The sequence below is a fragment of the Marmota marmota genome, unplaced genomic scaffold (assembly GCF_001458135.2).
Source record: "Marmota marmota marmota unplaced genomic scaffold, marMar, whole genome shotgun sequence".
Classification (NCBI taxonomy): Eukaryota; Metazoa; Chordata; class Mammalia; order Rodentia; family Sciuridae; genus Marmota; species Marmota marmota.
Genome location: NW_026000019.1, coordinates 29,344,234 through 29,364,956, shown reverse-complemented (window position 1 = coordinate 29,364,956; position 20,723 = coordinate 29,344,234). Strand labels below are relative to the sequence as shown.

The 20,723-nt window shown below is 38.6% G+C and overlaps 1 protein-coding gene across 3 annotated transcripts in view; it reads right to left on the bottom strand.

Moving 5' to 3' along the window:
* The window catches only part of Aim2 (absent in melanoma 2), a 76,205-nt gene extending 55,972 nt beyond the window's left edge, over positions 1-20,233 (bottom strand). Inside the window, exons 1-2 of one of the 3 annotated variants that reach the window (XM_048810204.1) lie at positions 19,977-20,233; positions 13,919-14,026 (exon numbers count right to left, since the gene is read on the bottom strand). The gene's annotated coding sequence lies outside the window, so the exon portion shown is untranslated. Of the gene's footprint in view, positions 1-7,744; positions 7,842-13,918; positions 14,027-19,976 lie in introns of all 3 variants that reach the window. The other 2 variants (XM_048810202.1, XM_048810203.1) reach the window with 2 other exon arrangements.
* Positions 20,234-20,723: the final 490 nt, after the last annotated feature.

The following is a 20,723-nucleotide window of genomic DNA, read 5'->3' as shown; positions in this document are numbered from 1 at the left end:
TCAAGGCAATCAGCTCAGGTTCTGCCTCTCTGGCTGCCCTTTTATTGGGAGAGGAACTCAGGAGGGTGAAGTGTAAAGGAAGTGCTAAAATGGTGAGAGGAATGGAGAAAGAAGAGGGAGTACGTGTGTATCTGCACATGGGTACCTGCACATGTGTTCATCAAAATGACGGTAATTGTCAAAGCAAAGGAGGTCCCTTTGTCCCCTCTCCATTGAAAAGGCTCACTTCAGGACATGGACATTGAAACTGATATCATGTAGAAAAATGTTCTGGCATGAAGCAGGCTTCAAGGGCCCATAGAATAGAGGATGAATGTCACCCCTGGGCTTATGTGATGTATCAGGGCCACAGGAAGCCAATACACAATGCTGATACAAGGACACACATCCCCTCAGACAGCCATATTTCTAGTATTCTAATTAAGAAAGGAAATGATTAGAATAAATGCTTAGATTAGTCAGTGTTTTTGGTGTGGGGTACTGGGAATTGAACCTGGGGGTGCTCTACCACTGAGCTCCATCCCATCTTCCTGCTTTTTAAAAAAATTTTGAGACCAGGTATCGCTAAATTGTCCAGCTTAAATAAACTTGCAATACTCCTGCCTTAGCCACCCAAGTAGGTGGAATTACCGGCGTGCACCACCATGCCCTGCTAGATCAATAATCTTACAATGAATTAAAAATTATTGGAAAAAAGAAAGTGAATTATTATAATCTAGAATTCTACTTTTTTGTATTTGCCATAAAATAGAGATATATGATTACTCAACCATAAAGAAAAATGAAATTATGGAATTTGCTGGTAATTGGATGGAACTAGAGGATAACATGCTAAGTGAAATAAGCCAATCCCTAAAATCCAAAGGCCAAATGCCCTCTCTGATATGCAGATGATAAACCACAATAAGGGGGGATGGAATGTAGAAGTTCATTGGATTAGACAATGAAGGGAATGAAGGGAAGGGAGAGGGGATGGGAATAAGAAAGACAGTAGAATGAATCAGACACAATATTGACAAAACACAGCTAGTGTAACTCCACATCTTGTACAACCACAAGAATGTGAAGTTATACTCCATGTATGTATAATATGTCAAAATACACTCTATAGTCATGTACATCTAAAAAGAGCATATAAAAAGGGGGAAGAAACAGAGATATGACTATTTAAACATCAGATTAAAACATATGATTAGGGCTGGGGATGTGGTTCAAGCGGTAGCGCGCTCGCCTGGCATGCGTGCAGCCCAGGTTAGATCCTCAGCATCACATACAAACAAAGATGTTGTGTCCGCCGAAAACTAAAAAAATAAATATTAAAATTCTCTCTCTCTCAAAAAAATGTTTAAAAAAATGATTAGATTTACTAACACAATTTTAATGGTAAAATATACAGATATTATTTGAACATGCAAAACTATGAGACCAACCATCAAAAATGTCACAAAAAATTATTGCATTATCTGAAAACAGTTAGGTGACCACATACTATGTACAAGATGACCTAAACTTCATGACTATAGAGCATCAAGAGTTTCCAATAGCAGATAGTAATTGAGGCACTCAACCCCCACAACTCAGCCACAATTACACAGAATAGAGACTGTCTCCCCACCTCTGCCCAGCCTCACATCATCAGACTGAAGCAGGCTGGAGTGAATATCTTTGGAAAGGAGAGAACATAGTGAGTGAAGAGGTTAGAGACACACAGGCAGCCCTGTGTCAGGAACCTGCGGGTAAGAAGACAAATCCCCAAATCCCCAGTGTTCTCCAGACCCAACAGAAATCCTATAAAAATTGTGTACCCATGTTCAGACAGAGAAACCCAGGTGCAAAGGGAATAGGTTACTAAGATATAAAAACAGGAGTGGGGAACTGAACTCTGATAATTTGACTCAAGAGCCTGAAATCTTAACCACATGCCAATTAGCTTCTGCATGAATAAATAGTAAAGGGAGATTAACACACGGAGATGCACACAAAATTTCATGATACCTGCTAGAGGAAGAAAATATTAGTAATGGTATATACAATTTTACTAGGTCTAGCATGCTCCTTTAATTCCTCCTCCCCTTTATATCATGTTAAATGGCATCTGAATTTCCTAAGGGTGATGGAGTGATGTAGAACACACTGAATTCTGTGCGGAAATTGGATTACTATTTACTACAAGTTCCACTAAATCTTACTCACTGCTAGTAGTACAGAGAGATGCAACTGGTTTGAAATAAAAATGTGGCATTCTCTGTTGATTTTGAAGATACATAGCACTTTCATTCCTGGGGAAAATTTTTCTTTTTTTTTTTTTTTAAGCAAGCAGGAAGTAGGTTTATTGTAAAAGAGACAGAGATACAGATAGACTTCTCTGAAGAGAAGAAGGGACCCCAGAGCTGGGAATCCCCTGGGGAAATTTTTAACAGCATTGATTGTTAAAGCCAAGAGAGACAAACTGTAAAATGGGCAAATAATTAATGGTTTGTTCATGTAGCGGTATGTAATACAACTGCGAAAAATGAACTAGACATAAAAATACCCATGAATCTCAGCCACTTACAGAAGAACATACAGGATCTGATTCAATTCTCTAAAGTATAAAATGTGTAAGAAATTAAATAACATGTGGTTTATTGACACAAAACTTAATAGCAGAGTGATAGCCCAGAAAATTGAGTAGGCCCTTGAGCGGGGTGGAAAGAAAATGAGATGGGCGGGCTCTCCAAGCTTCTAAAGTACTGGCACGATTCTATTTCATAAAATAGGTGGGCAGTACATATCTGCTTGACAGGCTGCCACAGCTCCACATCTTACAAAGGTACTCATCGGTGGTATTATTTTGTGTAGCCGTGTGGTTTTCAACAAATTTAGGAAGTCAAATGTTCTCTGTGAAGGAGGATTTTTTTAAATATTGGTAATTTGGCACACCGTTCAGCACTTTTGCCACTGTCTTGAAGGTTTCCAGTTTTAAAATCGATTTTCCAAGACTGAGGAATATTTTTACATTATTCTCTGCATCTCTTAATATATTTGAAGCTAGTTATTCTTTTTAAAACAAATTTTGTAGTAGTATATGGACAGTATGCTTTTATTTTATTTATTTTTAATCCAGTGCTAAGGATCCAACCCAGTGCCTTAGGTGTGCTAGGCAAATACTCTGCCACTGAGTTATAGCTCCAGCCCTGCAGTGAGTTATTCTTGTTCTGGGTTACTTATGCTAGCATAAAAGGTAAAAAAATGAAGTCTCAAAAATTATTCTGGTATTTCTTTTATTAATGTCATTTATTTTTGTCATTGTTGTTATAAAAGCAATGGAAATCATTAGTGAAAAAAATCAGAAAATGTAGTCAAAGTAAAAAAAAAAAAAAAAAGACAACAACACTAATCATCCCACCATCCAAAGTGTAAAAATCTTTTCAGATGATTTTTACTGCTGTTTGAGTTAATATAATTGTGGAGAAGTGCCAGGGAATGAAAGCTATCAAATTATGCTATGTCCATGTACAAATATACTACAATGATTTCTGTTTATATAAATCATTATAGTGCACTAATTTAAATAATAACAAAAATGATGATGATAATAATAGAAAGGAAATTAATAAAGCAAATGGATCAGGGGAGGGAGCAGAAAAGAGAAATTTTCTCAGGAATAAGACTGATAAAATTATGTTATGTGCATGTACAAACACATCATAATGAATACCACCATTATGTAAATTATATTGCACCAATAAAAAATAAATATATATGGGCTGGGGTTGTGTCTCAGCTGTAGAGCACTCACCTGGCACTTTCGAGGCCCTGGGTTCGATCCTCAGCACCACATAAAAATAAATAAAAATAAAGGTATTGTGTCCAACTACAACTAAAAAATAAATATTTAAATAAATATATGAATATATAATAAAGCACTATATATATATAAAAGATATACACATATAATTATGGGAAGAGTGGTTATTTTTATAATGCATGTTCTATCAGCTTCCATAATTTATTTAGTCAACCTAAATAAAAAGGAAGAAAACTTTTAAATCCACCCCCTCTTTTTTTCTCTGTATCCTAACAGACTTATAAAATAATTCAGTTGGTTCCCCAAGTCAGGAAAAAAATAGAGCCCAAGTAGAGAATAGTATTGTTAAAAGTGTCAACTCCAATCAATTACTGATTTGGTTGCATGAGCTCTGTTTTGAGGCACTTTATGAAAAGCTGTGACTTCTCGGTGGTATGGAGGTCTCAGGAGACAGAAACTGTGTGGGAGCACTCAGGACCTTCCTCCAGTGTCTGCCATCCCAGTCTCCAGGGCCTCTGCTTATGTGTGACATTCCTCTGATACCTCTTGTTCTCTGGCTGGTGCTCTAGGATACTCACTACCATAGTCTGCACTACTTTTTTGCCTCTGTCCTTCGTAGCCTATTTTGAAAGGTACCTCGATTACTCTGATAAATAGAGAAAGCTTGTATAACTTGAGATCTTTAAGGCACCAAGCTTGCCTGGAAGTGGAAAAACTTACCCTTAAAATATCATAATGGATGCCAGGAAATCTGCTATGGACAGTAGCATTTGAAATTTTAATGACTTAATTGGCATACTGTGCATTGCATCCTATCAAGAATTCCCTAGGAAGAACGTGGGAAAAGAAAGCAGCTGGGCCGCCATTCAGTGCTCATGCAGGTGACTATAGATGTGCATTTTTATGTCAGTTCTATGATGGCGAGAAGAGGAAAACAAACTGAAAAGAAATTACAGAGTATGGAATTGGATCAGCATCTCATGTATTAAATCACAATAAAATAGGAGACATCGCATCACACGTGTGCATTTTTATAAACTCTCCCAGTTACTACAAGCCCAATAACATAATTTGGTTTATTTCAATTGTAAAGTGTTTCAGTAGAATAGGTCTGGGCTCTAGGAAGGCTCCATTACCAAAAGGAAGGTTATTGGTTCCTGAAACAACATAAACTTTGCTAGAAACCATTTACCTAACTCTGATCCATCCACGTTGTTCCCACACGCTCAAAAGATTCTCCTTAATTGATTGCCCAAGCCTTCTCATGTGTGCTTCAAGAGAGCAACTTGGTATAGTAGCAAGAGCAGGAACTTTACAATTTCTATACATCTTTAATTCTTGGTTCTTACATTCACTAGCTACTTGGCCTTGGGCACATGACTTGGCCACTCTGACTCTTGTCTGTAAAATAAAGACAGAATGCCTACCTTGCAGGAATGCTGTGAGGAGAAACAGGATAACATGTGAATATCACCTTGCACACTGGCAAGTTTAAGGAATGCCAGCCATGCCACTTTTGCCAGGGAAATAATAATCTAAGATTTCATACGTGAATGGCTAGTTATTTCCACTTCAAAAGTTTCTATGGATTTTGAGGCTATTTTCCCACAGCCTCCTTTTTCCAGCTTTAGGACACATTTTAAATTCATTCCTTTACAAGACTGCCTCTAAATATTTTGTAATCCTCTGGCCCGTTAGCTCTTCCACATGGTATGATCACAACAAGAGCAGCGAGCACTGATCTCGGACACACCATGGCTTGTCCACACAGAGTCAGAACTGAAGCCAACCGAGGAGCTGGGACTATGCACAGTGTTAGTAGTCATTCAAGCAGAAGTAGTTGAGGCTTGGAGGAAATGTTCATTTCTAGAGCATTGGGACAGGTGAGCTAGGCAGAGACTGATTTGGCCCTTCAGTGACCAAAAAAAAAAAAAAAGAAAAATTTCAACCTTAAATCTATCACCTGCTTCTGATCTGGGTAACCCTCAGACTGAAACAACTCTGAGGCGCAGAAAATCTTGGAGTGTCAGAAAGAAGATGGAGATAGGAGAAGTAGGAAGTCTTTAGGCTTCTCTTTTCATCCTACAAGATGAATCCCTAAAACTTCAGGAGACAGAAAAGTCAGAAATTCTCCCTCAATCTCAGGCAAACCAATATACTATCAATGGGAAGCCTCTAAGGTGTGACAGTCTTTAATGGCCACTGTTCCAATATACTACAGTGTAAGGCAGACACCCACCCTCACTTAGAATGAAGCCCTTTATATTTTATAAAGTCCTTTTGCATACATACTTTATGTCATTTTAATAACCAAATTAGGCAAGTGATATCTCCTCAAATTTCATTAAGTCAGAAAGTAAAGGCTTCTAATTCCACAGAGAATTCTTTTCCACTGGGCCATAGCTACTTCATTCCACTCCTTATTCATTCCAATCACCTGACCTCTTGGTCTGCATCTCAAAACCATCATCTTCAGAAAACACCCACCACAAATAGACATACAACTGGACAACCACAGCAAACCAGTTTAGAGTTTTGATGGGCATATAGAAATAGTTCACACAAGAGACAATACAAATAAACATGAACTTGGAACCAGAATGCTTGGGTTCAAATCCTCATTTCTCCACTTAGCTAAGTAACTGTGGCAAGGCACCTTCCTTCTATATTTAAGTTTCTTTATCTTTCAGATGGAGATATTAGTATCCAAATCACAAAGTTGTTGAGAAGAACCACATAAGTTAATGTGTATAGAATACTTAGATAATGCTTGTTGTTTGGCATAAACTACAAGTGTAAGTTAGCTCATATTACTAAATTGGCAAACCAACTTTCTTTTTTTTATTCTTATGCTTTTTATTAGTGCATTATAATTAAAGATAATGGTGGGGTTTGTAGAGATATGCTCATAAGAGCCCATAAGTGCTCCATTCATTCCTGAGTTTCGACACTTTTTTTTTACCCTTCTCCCTCCCCCTAACCTCTTTCCTCTACTGGTTTCCCTTCTACTTATTTTTTAATTGATGCATTGTAAACTAACATAAAAATGGGATTCATTGTGACATAGTCAAACATGCATATGGCATTGTTTTGGCAAATCAACTTTCTCACTCAAGGATTGCAGGCGCTACAACAAAGGAGAAATAGAAATATCCACTCCACTCTGAAGTACTGTTTTATTCCCAGCAGGGATCACCATCATTTTTCTCATTTTGTAGATTTTCAGACAATTTATGAAAATACATTTTTTTAAAAAAATCTCTATGGTATAGTTCATACTTGAAGCAGAATAAGCAATTTCAGCTACCTTAAGCCAATCATCTATTGCTAGCTCATAGTTAAGACCTTTCACACCCTCCAAAATAATAATTTAAATCTCTTAAACTCATCAGCACAGGTATCCAAGTCCTTCTGAAGCAGAATTCTCTCACACTGAACCTTCATCTTAACACAGAAAAGATCAACCTCTAAGAGGCATACAATCTACCAATTATATGCCTACCCTTCTTCATATCGAATGTCTATCAAATGCCAGGCACAGTCCTGACCTTGAGGAATAACATGTTAAACTGTACAGACACAGTCCCTTCTATCATAGAACTTAAAAATTGTGAGAATCGTGTGCTTTTCAATACAGTAACTGCTGATTGCATGTGACTATTTGAATGTCAAACTCATTAAAATTAAATGAAAACGAAAAAATTTTTCTCATTCCTACAATCCACATTTCCAGTGATTGACAGCTATAAGTTCCTAGTTACTCCTGTACTGGACGGTACAGAGAAGGGATAGCTCTAACCTTGTAGAAATTTCTCTCGGTTATTGCTGACCTAGAGGAAGACAAAAGTAAATAAACAGGCGACGAGAGCATGGCATGCACATTAGCTTTCTATTACTGTAACAAAATGTCTGAGATGATCACATTATAAGATGGAAAGTTTTATTTTGGCTCACGGTTTTGCAGGTTTCAGTCCACTGATTTGGGCCTGTGGCAGCAAATTATATCATAGCAGGAACATGTGGTAGGGTGAGCCTGTTGGCTTCATGGCGGCTAGGAGGAAAAGAGGGAGGAAGAAGCAGTGGTACCAATATCACCTACAAGGGCACGCCCCCTAGTGACCCAACTTCCTTCTACTTCCACAGCCTCAGCCCTTAAAGGTTCCTCCACTTTGCAACAGTGCCACAGGCTGGTGACCAAGCCCTTCATACATGGATTTCTGGGATAACGCTCATCCCAACCACAGCAGTGTGAATATGACTTGATGCAGAAACACAGGACGCTAAGAGAAAAAACCTCTAATGCAGACTCAAGAGGGAGAGGGGGATCGGGGAAAATTTCTTAGTGATACTGAAACCAAGACATAAAACGGCAACTTCCCTGTTGCAAAAGTTGCGCAAGCCGTTTTCAGAATGTAGGCATAGAACTCTAGGCCCTGATCTAAGATGACCTTGAGTGCCTGGTGGAACCAAAAGTTCCTGAGGTGGAGAACCTGGGGAATGAGAACAGGACCTCGAGGAATAAGATTAGAGGTGAGGGTTGCTGTCAGGAGTTGCAAGACAAACCAGAATCACTCACAAGTTCTGCCTGCACAGGCACACCGGGTGTGGACTGTTGTACCCAGACTCCCGGTTACATTCAATGAGCCTTCTATTTCCTCTTACCCTGGGAGCTTAAATTCCTTTGCCATTAGTCAAGTGGGAAGACAGATTGGAGCATGTCTCCTATCTCCTTGTGAGTAGACCTTTTCATAATCACTGCCTAACAATTATACAAAAAAGTGTGATTCATTGTGATATATTCATATAAGCAAATCACATAATTTAGTTTATTTCATTCCCTAGTACCTTCCCTTTCTCCTCCTCCCTCCCCTCATTCTCTTCTTCTCCTCTATTTTATTTTTATGAAATGTCATATTTTTCCCTTTTTATCTCTTGCTTCCACATCTGAGAGAAAACATACAATCCTTGACTTTCTGAATCTGGCTTATTTCACTTAACATGATGTTTCCCCATTCCATCCATTAAACATCAAATAACATGATTTCATTCTTTTCCATGGCTGAATGAAACTCCATTGTATATAAATACCACAATTTCTTTATCCATTCGTCTGTGCCAGGCACCTGAGCCGGTTCCATAACTTGGTTACTGAAATTGTGCTGCTATAAACATTGCTATGCATATATCACTATGGTATGATGACTTTAGTTCTTTTAGATAAATACTGAGGAATGGTATTGTTGTGGGGCAGGTCGCTCAGAAAATACATCAACTCCCAGCTCATCCAAATTGAAAAGTCTTTATTTATGTGGCTGGCTGGAGACTGGCCCCCACAGGACCCATAACTGTCTCTGCAAGGAACAGCTTCAGCCTGAGCATTTTAGGATATTTAAAGGCAAAAACCGTATCTGGTCTGACACAGCTGCAAGCAAGCCGGTACAGAAGCTAAATTGGGCAGTTAGCGAGACAATGCAGTAGGCACCTTGGTATTTCCCACGGGATTTTCCAGGTTGGCACAGCAGCAAGCAAGCAGAAGGAAAGTGGGTCAAAATGACCCTAGTTCAGTACACGTTAGAGAATGGTTACTAATGTCTACACAATCAGTCTCTGACAAGGTACATTGCCCAAGAAAAATGGAAACCAAAGAGAACGATTTCACATTATATAAGAATCGCTCATTTGTGTTGCCAAGTATGTTGTGCTAGGTAACTATTAATGCGTACAGAGGTGGGGCTTTCCCACAGGAGAAGCATTTCTTACATGATATGGAGTCTCAGGGTAAAACGGAGTCTGTTTGGTCATTGCCCGTATAGCCAGCCCATAACAGTATAATTGGGTCATATATTGGTTCCATTCCTAGTCTTTAAAAGAACTTCCACACTGATCTCCACAGTGGTTATACTAATTTACAATTCCTCAAACACTGCTTAAATGTTCTTTTCCCCCAACATCCTCACCAACATTTATTATATGTATTCTTGATGTTTGCCATTCTAACTAGAGGGTAAACCTTTAATAAAGCTCTTTATTTTGGCAAAAACCCAGTGCCATAGTATTGGCTTTCATGTGAGTCAGGCAGTGAGCCCTGACTCAGTATCAGTCGTCTAACCTGAGACTTGTTTGTCTATTAAACATCTTCTGAGCACTTACAAGGTACCACCTGCCATGTACCACGTCCAGGAAATACAGAAGAATGATATAAGCAAGAGACTCCCACAGGCTCTTCTTCATAAGGCCTCAACAGAGGAGGACAATAAGCATGCTGTCTCAAGATGATTTGTGGTTAAGGTGAGTGCTACGGAGGAAAAGAATAGGTGACAGAGAGAGAGAGACTGCTTCAGCTGGCTTACAAGTCAGAACTCAGCTGAGTTCGGGAATCATAAATATATAACGACAGGAGCTTCATGGATTTGTGATTTTCCCCATCAGTGCTCAGTAACCCTGGAGAAGGTTCAAAACAGGCAGAGAGTCAAAGTCCTGCAACAGAAGGATGGTTGAACTGCGGAATGCAAGATGCAGGGAAGGGTCGTTGAAGTTCTGGACCATGGAATCCAAGTGCAACAGTAAAGCAGTGAAGGCAGGTTGGGCTAAGGTACACCAAGAAAATGGAAAAGTCAAACTGCAGATCTCAATGAGGCAGGAGAAAAAGGGCAGAGACAACTGGGGAACAGAACTGGAGGGAGAGATGGAGAAGCAGGTAGGATATGGTCAGAGCAAAATGTTCAAATTTTATTGTTCACATTAAAAAAAAAAAAAATCCTGAAAGTAGCTATAGCACCAGGTGGACAAAATGTTCTAGTAGTAAAAGGCAAGGTAGATTAAAAATCCCCAGGAGCAAGACTCTGACTCACACCATGATGCACAATTTGGAACACTCCCCACAGGTTGTCACAGACCTGCTTGACTGTTGTTTTTCCTCAGAGACTGCAGACCCATCATGCCACTCGGTGCCTGATTCTAGAGGCAGCTTCTTTCTTTTTTTTCAGGTCACCTGCTTGAACTGAGTATGGGACCACAACCACACCTGTCTGGTGTCTGCTTGGATTAGCAGCAAGTCCCAGATTCCCTGGCTAGAACGTGCTCCTTGACCCTCTGGGCAGAGAGCTTTCTACAGCTCTGGCAGCTCTTCTGCAAGAGAAGAACAACTCTCTCCAGAACCTTCCCCTCTTCAGCTGCCTCACAGATCTTGCCTCTCTTCTCATTTGCTCTTCAATAGCCTCTCTACAGAACAGATTTGAAGCATTAAAAGAAATTGTAGGTGTAGTTTTCTCCTTTCAATTTCTTACAAATCATTCTCTCTCCCAGATTCGCCCACACCAACAAAAGGAGGATGTGAGAGGATTTCAAAAATAATTGCAGAAGCTATTTTGGAACCTCATTAAGCAATGAGGGCTGGCATTAAAATCTGTTCTGGCTACTATTTCCCCCCAAGGATTGGTAACATATAGCTCTTTTCTCATCTTGAATTTTTTTTTTTTTTTTTAAACAGAGCTAAGGGGAAACCCTACCTGTTTTGTTTTGCAGAGATTTTCACCTTTCTCCAAGCAGGGGTTAGTATACATGTGGGTCCGGGTATTTAAATGTTAATGCTGCGTTGGGAGGATGAAGTGCCAATATTATTGTCTGCCTGTCAGGTGATCTGAAAAGCCCATGAGGAGAAGATAGAAAGAGACTATTCCAGCATAGGGCAACCAAGGCAGAGCCACAGTGACAAGAACAACTGGAGCAATACAGCACCTTACAGGCATGGACTCCACAGGGACTCCACGGCCACACTGCCCACGACTGTGGCCATAGCCAGTCATGGCTCTCATGTAGAACTGAATGTGCAGCTGAAGGGTTGAATATGACATTGTATTTAATTCAAAATTAAAACACATAGTTCATTTGCCGGAAAATAAATATGATTGAAATGATGAATATATAAACCTACATCTTTAGCTGTAAATTTTGTGAAATGTAAACACAGATTAAGTATTTCTGATTAAATTTCATCATCAGAATTGAGACTAAAATATACAACATGTTTTGAAGATTTAGCACAAAAAAAAAATGTAAAATGCATTATTAATAATTTTGTGGTGATTGCATGTTGAAGTGATAACATTTTAGGTACAGAGTGTAATCAAACATTTTAAATTGACTCTGTTTGTTTTTACTTTTTTAACGTATCGACTAGAAAATTCACAATTGCATGTGTGCTCACAATATATTTCTGTTGAATAGTACTTTTCCAGAGCATGGACTACATGGGTTCACAATCTCAACCAATTTCTAGCTATGAAATAAGCTGAAATATATTTTCTTGGCCTGTTATTTTTTAAAAAAAAAAATGTCCAATAGTATCTACTCCATAGAATTAATGTGAAGTATAAGTGAATTATGAGTAATGCATATAATTAAAGAATAATCCATAGAACCTAGTGCACTCATTATATGCTACTATTATATTATTCTGTTTATAGTTGCATTGGTGAGGGGACAGCAAGATGCTAGATGAGAAAATGATATGTCAGAAAGAAAGAACTTTTCAGTCTGGGTGTGGTGGCTTAGGCCTATAATCCCAGCAGTTATGGAGGCTGAGGCAGGAGAATCATGAGTTCAAAGCCAGACTCAGCAACTGAGACCTCTCTCTAAATAAAATATAGGGCCGAGGGGCAGGGCTGGGGATGTAGCTCAGTGGTCAAGCACCTCTGGGCTCAAACCCCAGTACCAAAAACAAAACACAAACAAACAAAACCCCTTCTCTTTTTTATGGAAGGTTCGTACCAAACATCCTCTTGGATCTGAATGAAAAATACCTAAACCTTGCTCCCAGGGTGGCCCTCGTATATTAGGACTCCAATGACATCTTCTCACATTCTGTGGGTCAAAAAGCTCTCTGTCATGTCCATACTTCTTACAAGAGTCCAAAGGTACAGCTAATGAAGAAGTACCCCCAATTTAATTTAGAAAGGAGCATTAATAAAGATGCGGCACTGAGCCAGAAGTGTGAAGTTGTTCTGCCACTGAAGGTCATCAGTATCTTGGGGCTCTGTTACTCCACCAATTAAATAGGAATAACAGAAGGTGCTATCAGGAGGATTAAATAAGGTAGTAGGACAGAGAGAGCTCTGCAAACTACATAGCACTCTGCCAATGTCAATGCTTTCTACTTTTAGAAGCATTGTAGGAATAGCTTTCCTCCCAGATAAAACATGCTGTTGTTTCTGTGGGATTTTATAATTTAAGTCAAATTATTCCATCTTTATATCAATCTAAATTTCCTCCAAATTGTTCTGCTATTGTTTGGATATGAGATATCCCCCAAAAGCTCTTGTGTTAATGCAGGAGGTGCAATGATTAGATTTTGAGAACTGGAACCTCATTGGTAGACGGATCCATTTAATGGATAATTAATTTGAATAAACGAATTGGGTGGTAACTAGGGCAGGTGAGGAATGAATGGCTGGAGGAAGTCCCTGGGGGTGTAATCTTGAGGTTCATATTCTACCCTGGCTCCTTGGGAACGCGCTCTCTGTTCCCGGCTGCAGTGAGCCGTGTGGCTTTCCCCCACTATGCCCTTTCACTGTGATGCTCTGCCTCATCTGAGACCCAAAGCAATGGCATCACTAACCATGGACTGAACCTCTGAAACCATGAGCCGCTATAAACGTTTCCTTCTCTAAGCTGTTCTTTTCGGGTATTTTGACTACAGCACTGAAAATCTAATACATGGTCTTATAATAAAATATTGAAATCCTATGCTATAACATTTCAGATACTCCTTTAGAAAATAAAAATGCAAAAGATATCCACTCACTTGAAGGATAAACTAGTAAAATTACTATAGGCTATTAACATTTCAGCTCTTTATACCTAGCCAGGCACTTGGAAAGTCTTTGAGGAAGTGGGTCAAATATCATGAAAATTTTCACTAGTTCTTACACTCATTCATTCAACAAATATATATGGCCAAGGAGATTACTGAAACAAGGGAGATTAGGATGTAGGGGGAAGTGGATGACTTGACTTAAATTAGGTAGTCAGACTGTGCTTCATTGAGAAGGTAACGTTTAAGCAAAGATGTCAAGGATCTGATTAGGTAGGTATCTGGAAAGAGCATTACAGAAATACAAAACAACTTACATGAAAACTCCAAGCAGCGGCACACCCAAGACATCAAGGAACCATAGAGAACCTGCTGTGGTTGCAGAAGAGTAAGAGTAAGACCTTCTCTGGCTTCCGGCTTTAACTCTGAAGCAAATGAGAAGTCACACCTAGTCAATCTGCATTCAGAAACTGTCAAGTGGTCAGACAGAAAAATCCTTAAGAAAGGGTTATATGCAAGAAAGCAGTGTGCTGTGTGGGTGAAAATGGGTAGAGTTTAGATTTTTTTTAAAGTTATTAAATACTTGATAGTTCCAATCTGGATTCCAAAAGCCTCTACTTTTCCTTCCATACAGATTGTATGGCAGGTTTGCTCAACATATGGGTGGAACCGACCACATATGACACATTTGGTCAACTTGCTGGCTCATGAAATCAAGGAGGGATGAACCAGTAGCAACATCCAAGAAGAGAATACCCTTTAGTTCTTCAGAAGAGGAACAGGGAGAGTGACTATGGATCTCTAATTGAGGCAAAATATATACCACATAAAATTTATATATCACATAATATTATTTTAGCCATTGGCAGCACTAAGCATGACATATTCACAATTCTGTGTGTTCACCATTACTGTTTATTCCCAGAATGTCTCATCACTCCCAACTCCCTTGCATTTTAATGTTCATTCTGACCCTTTCCTTACCTCTCCCTTACACTTACCCAGTATGGTCCATGAGGACCACATGGCTGACAAACTTCTGATCTGGATTTGGTGGCACCTCAGTGTCACCAAATACAACTCCTATTAATCTTCACTTTCTTTTTCTAAAACCTCCTATATGGTCTCAATGTGCCCAGTTTACAAGCAAACACAAAGAGAGAAAGATAAAACAAAGCAGTTCCTATATTCCCCATGCTTACTGATAAATAGTAAATACCACGTAACACAGTACTAACCAAGCAAGTTGGCAGGGTGGGTCTTACAGGAAACTTTGTGAAAGGTGGGGTGGAAGCAAAAAAGTCATCCTTCATCTACATTTTTGCATATCTACTTCTACTGCCTTGAAGAGAAGGTGAGAATGGCATTGAGAGAGCCATTTACGGTCCTGGGCTGTAAAGCACACACCAAGTATTACTGAGTAGATAGAAGTATCTATTCCAGATCCGAAAAATTTTGCAAAGCTATTGTACTAAGCCTGGGTGTTTTACATGTAAGAAAAAATGAAACATTAGATCAAATGACTGTTTAAGCCAATGCTTTTGCTGTTGCTTCCTGTTCACTCAAGTCTGTTACTGTCCAGTGAATACAAGTCATAACTGCCACGGGCCCCCTTCATCCTTGGTTCTCCCCAACCCGCCTCTCCTCCCTGACACACTCGCCCACACCAGCAGGAAGAACAGCTTTGCCTTTGAACTCTAGCTGTCAATCAGGTTCCTCCCATCTCTAGGAAGCTCCTTATACCTTTTCTTTCTGTAGAGTGTTACATCCTCTGGAATCGGTTAGGAAGCTGCAGAAAGTTATGCTTTTTATGGTGAAAAGAAATACCACCAAAAGTTCTTCCTCCTGAGGATTGAGCCATCTCCTCCCTTAGACTTCAGAAGAAAGATGAGATACATGAAAGACAACGCAGAAAAGCAACAAAGTGTCATGCATAAGTAAGTACCCACTTTGTTTGATGGTTGTCCCTTTAACCAGATGCCCACAAAGTACTTTTCTTTAGCAGCCAAATATCTTTTAGGCATACAAATCCCTAATACCGGGCTGGGGATGTGGCTCAAGCGGTGACGCACTCGCCTGGCATGCGCGGGGCACTGGGTTCGATCCTCAGCACCACATAGAAAATAGAATGAAGATGTTGTGTCCACCGAAAACTGAAGAATAAATATTTTTTTAAAAATTCTCTCTCTAAATTGGGAGTTCATAACCAACTTGAATCTAATGTATGAAATATGATATATCAATAGCTTTATAATGTTTTGAACAACCAATTAAAAAAAATAAATTAAATAAATAAAAATAATAAAAATTCTCTCTCTCTCTGTCTCTCTTTAAAAAAAAAAATCCATAATACCTAATGCTTCTAAAAGTAAGCAAGTGCAGAGAAATCAAAGCAACACTGCTCCTCCTCCATGACAGAATAAGAGTACATTAGATGAGGCACAGATAATGCCATCAGGAAACATTACCAAAGACATTGAAATTAATTAAATTATGTTAGTCATTGTTTTAGCCAAGTTAAAAACAACAAATAGATCGCTGGGGATTCTGATAACTTGCAGGACATCCTGGAAAGCAATTCATATGGCATGTCAAGTCGTAATGAATAGTTATAATTTTGACATAATAAAATTGCACTCAAGGGATATAGCTTGTGAAACAGAGAAGATGTTCACATTACAGTTAAGTATAAAGAAAATGTGAAATGTTAATTTTTTTCTATTTAATATTATATCAAATATATTTAATATTATATTATTTTTTCTATTTAATATTTATATCTAATATATTCTATTTTTTTTCTTTTTTTCTATTTATGATAGAAAAATTAAAAGTAAAGAGTCCTAATTCAATAAATAGTAAAGCAACTTGCTAGATTCCTTACGAAGCACTGAGATACAGTTCAGAAAGGGCAAATAAACGCCATGCTTGAATGGGACTTAGAATCTAGTGGGAAAAACAAATAAAAAGAGAGGTTAAGTGGTGATAATATCAATGAGAAAAGAAAGACAGGGAAAATAACTAAGACAAAATGATGGAGTCTGGAATTGAATTTAGGTCATTTGAACTGATAGTTTCCTTAATGTTTTACCAACTTGCTTCAAACAGATCTCCAAAGACTCAAGAAATGCACTGAGATCTACTACTCTAAACTGTCCATGGGGTGGGGAAAATTGTTATGTAGGAGTTATGAAGAGGAGAGTGCTTCAAGCACTTGTCCAAGAGGGCAGGTAACTTTGCTAAGCCATGGAACCTACCTGACACTGACCAGCTTCTAGGACAAAGGTCAACATAGAGCCTGGGACCCTCCCTTCAGCCTCTTCTCTGATCTCTGAGCAGGTGGCTCAGACCAAGACCATGAACCTACTTTTACACAAACCCTATCTCTATCTCAGGAGCTATTCTATGGCATCTTACTGTGAGATCAAGAATCTGAGCTGCCACCAAACTTGGGTGTATAGCCATATGTTTATGTTTATATTAGAAGCACCATTTGTGCACAAAAGGTTTAAATTCTTTGTTCGCTTAGTCCTTCTCACTGTGCCCTTACTATATACCAACTCTGTTGTACTCAAAAGTGCCATTTTTAAAACTATGCATATTTCCATAGTTTTTAATGTAGCCCAGCTACTAACTTCAGATGCAGCTGTTTCCAACTTTGAGTGAATTATCTAGGATGGCAAAGATAAATGTAAAGTATATCTTAGAGCAATAGTCAACCTACTGCCAGACCAAGAGAAGCTGCTTGACTAAGAGTAATCTGTTACCTTGATCAACTTTGCTGCCTCAAACCTGTTCACGTAAAATCAAAAAGTTAAAAGGACACCATGTCTCTCCCCCAATTCCTGCCCCTCCAGATTAAAGAAATGGAGCCTGTACCAAGCAGAATACTCTGGTAAAGCCCTTCAACAGATAAATATTGCTTTTTCCCTGGAGAAAGCATCATCTGTTCATATTGCTCTTTCTTTTCACACAGATTCAGAAATTATAGCATCTAGAAAGCATTGAGAAGAGTTGGGGGTTGGGAGGGTGACGGACCCTTGGGGTCACACTCAGTTTCCCACCTAGGGAACCAGAGGTCCTCACCATAGAGTGTTTCGGCAGTGAGAGAGGCAGGTAGAATTTTGACAGCAACTCTCACTGGGGATGGTTCTCTTGTAATCTGGTAGTTAGCATCTACAATAAACAGCAGGACAAGGCTCAGCCCAGTTAGCAACAAAGTCACGCTCCTTAAACACGAGCTCACAACAGTCACCACAGTGAGATCAGGTACAACTGGGCATGTTACTCTGCTCTTCAATGTCAGGTTGGACTGATGATCATTCTAATAGAAAAGTAGGCAGGAAATGAGGCCAAGGACAGCCCAGATCTCTCTGGAATATGCTGGCTAGGTAGAGAATTCTCCTTTTTTGAAGAGGCCAAAACAACCTGGCACAGGGCCTAATAAGATGCATTACAGAATAAAGCAAAAGAGACCTTGCTGTGTTTGGGAGCTAGATACAGGTGGTCCTTCTACAACACTGTGAATGTTCTAACTACCACAGAATTGTTCAGTCTGAAGTGGTTAGTTTTGTTATATGTAAAGAATATCTTAGAGCACTAGTCAACCTATTGCCAGACTGTGAGAAGCTACTTGATTAAGAGTAATCTATTACCTTGATCAACTTTGCTCAGACTAAGACCATGATCCTACTTCTAAATAAACCCTATCTCTATCTCTGAAATGGAAAAAAAAATATAATGCGTGTTCCTCATTTGGAAATGGAAAACTTGCTCCTAAAAATTTACTTAAAAAGTGCTACACCTGGAAACAATTTCTGGCTTTAAGAAAATAACATGTCCCTACAAAATTCATGACATAAGATATATCTCTATATGTGTGTGTATTTACATATATATATAAATTATACATGTATAGTATGTTAATGCAAGTATGAATATGTCACAATGAATCCTACTATTATATATAATTATAATACACCAATAAAAATCATTTAAAAAGATTACTACTAATATATTTTCAAAAGAGGAAAGCAAACATAGAAAAATAAATATAATATGAAAATAAACAAGATAGTAACACATAATCCAAATGTATCAACTATCCCAGTACATGTAAACTAAACTCACAAGTTAAAACAGACAGACTGCATTAAAACACATTGCAGTTTTTGTGCTATTTATGAAAGATAGACCTAAAGCATAAAAATACTGAAGAGCTGAAAAGGAAAAAAAATGTGAAGATATATTATATCAGTCAGATGATAACTGCAAACAGCTAGCACAGCTATATTAATATTAGTCAGAGAAGACTTTAAGACAAATAGCATCATTAAGGACAGAGTTGCTATACAATGATTAAATGTTAAAGTCACCAAAGCAAAATAACAATTCTAAACATGTATGCACCTCATTAAATAGACTCAACAGAAATAAATAAAAATAGATGGACCTCCATGAACAAATTGATAAATCTGCTATGATAGTGAAGAGACTATAGAACACTTATCTCAATAACTTATGATTCAAGCAGCTAAAAAAAATGTAGAAAAAAACATAGTGAAGTTGAACAACACAATTATCGACTCTGACCAAACGGAATACTTAAAAAATATTTTTAATATATTCAATAGGTATAGAAAAGATATCTCAACAAACTTCATGGAACATTCAGCTAAGAATCTAATTTGTTCTCTTAACCTTAGGAAATTTAACTATGGCTACAGGAATAGTGGAGTCCAATGTTGAATGAACTGAAATATATTTTCTGACATAATCAATTGAAGGAAATATAAATTAAAATATGTAATAGAAAAAAATGCAAAAGTCATATCTAAGTTTTGGAATGAAATTTTACCTACTAGGTTTTTTTTTAAACTACAAGAATACTGTACAATAGAGTTTTGTACTCTGATGTTTTTAACCTAATGTTATATCATAGATGTTTTGTCATGCCATTATTCTTATCTTTCATCTAGGAACAGCTCTCCAGCTCCTAAGTTTCTCTCTCCTTCAGCCAGAAGTCAAAAGCCCTCTTCTAAATATAAAGTCCTATCAATAAGACACCTGCAGACCAACACACCCAGAACATCAGAATTCCTTTTAGACTCGGTCTGGGTCAACCCCCTGAACAATGTATTTTCATTCCTACCGCAGCCAAATGCATTTTCTTTTGTTAAGATCTCAGTTGCAGTAAAATAAAAGATGACTTCTGTTCCTTCAATCAACTGAAGTTTAGAATCAGACTGGCTACAGCTTTCTCTTTTCTGGGATATAGTCAATAGTCTTTCCACCACGGAAATCCATACCTACTAATTCTGATTAGCAACTAGAGCTACCCAGAGCTTTTTCTAGAAAACTTCCCTCGGGCCTTACCTCTCTGCAATCTCTTTGCACAGCAGCTCGGTCCTTAAGTCAGAGTTTCAGAGATGAGTAGGCATCTTACCCAGTAGAACCATACCTCGGATAGAGCTCATCACTCACTCATTAATGGCGGGACCTGAGGAGAGGTTTTGATAAATTACAAGGAAGAAGTGCCATTGGCTACTTTTGCTTGGAAGCTTGACAGCACTTATTCAACTGAGCGCCAAACACTGGGAAAGGGCCCAGTTGTTACGGGATTTAAAGACTCCACCCCAACGAAGTTCATTGCTTTCTGTTTCCTTTTTCACATAAGCCTGAACAATTTTTCTAATAACTCGAGATCTTGGCCAAAGAGGGAAGTGAAAGCCAAAAGCTCTTTTTTTTAAATTTTGTATCTGTTATGTTTTAGATATGAGGTGTCCCCCAAAAATACTCATGTGTGAGACAATGCAAAATGTTCAGAGGTGATGTGATTAGATTATGAGAGTTTCAACCTAATCAGTGGTTTAATCCAATGATGTGGATCAACTGGGCACGTAGAGTGTGGCTGGAGGATGTGGGTCCCTGGGGGCTCACCTTTGGGGTTTATATGTTGTGCCTCTGCTGATTACTATGTCCTGAGCTGCTTTCCTCCTCCATGCCCTTCCACCATGACGCTGTGCCTCACCTCGGGTCCAGAGCTATGGAGCCAACTGACTATGAAGTGAACCTCTGAAACCATGAGCTAAATAAACTTTTGCTCCTCTATTTGGTTCTTGT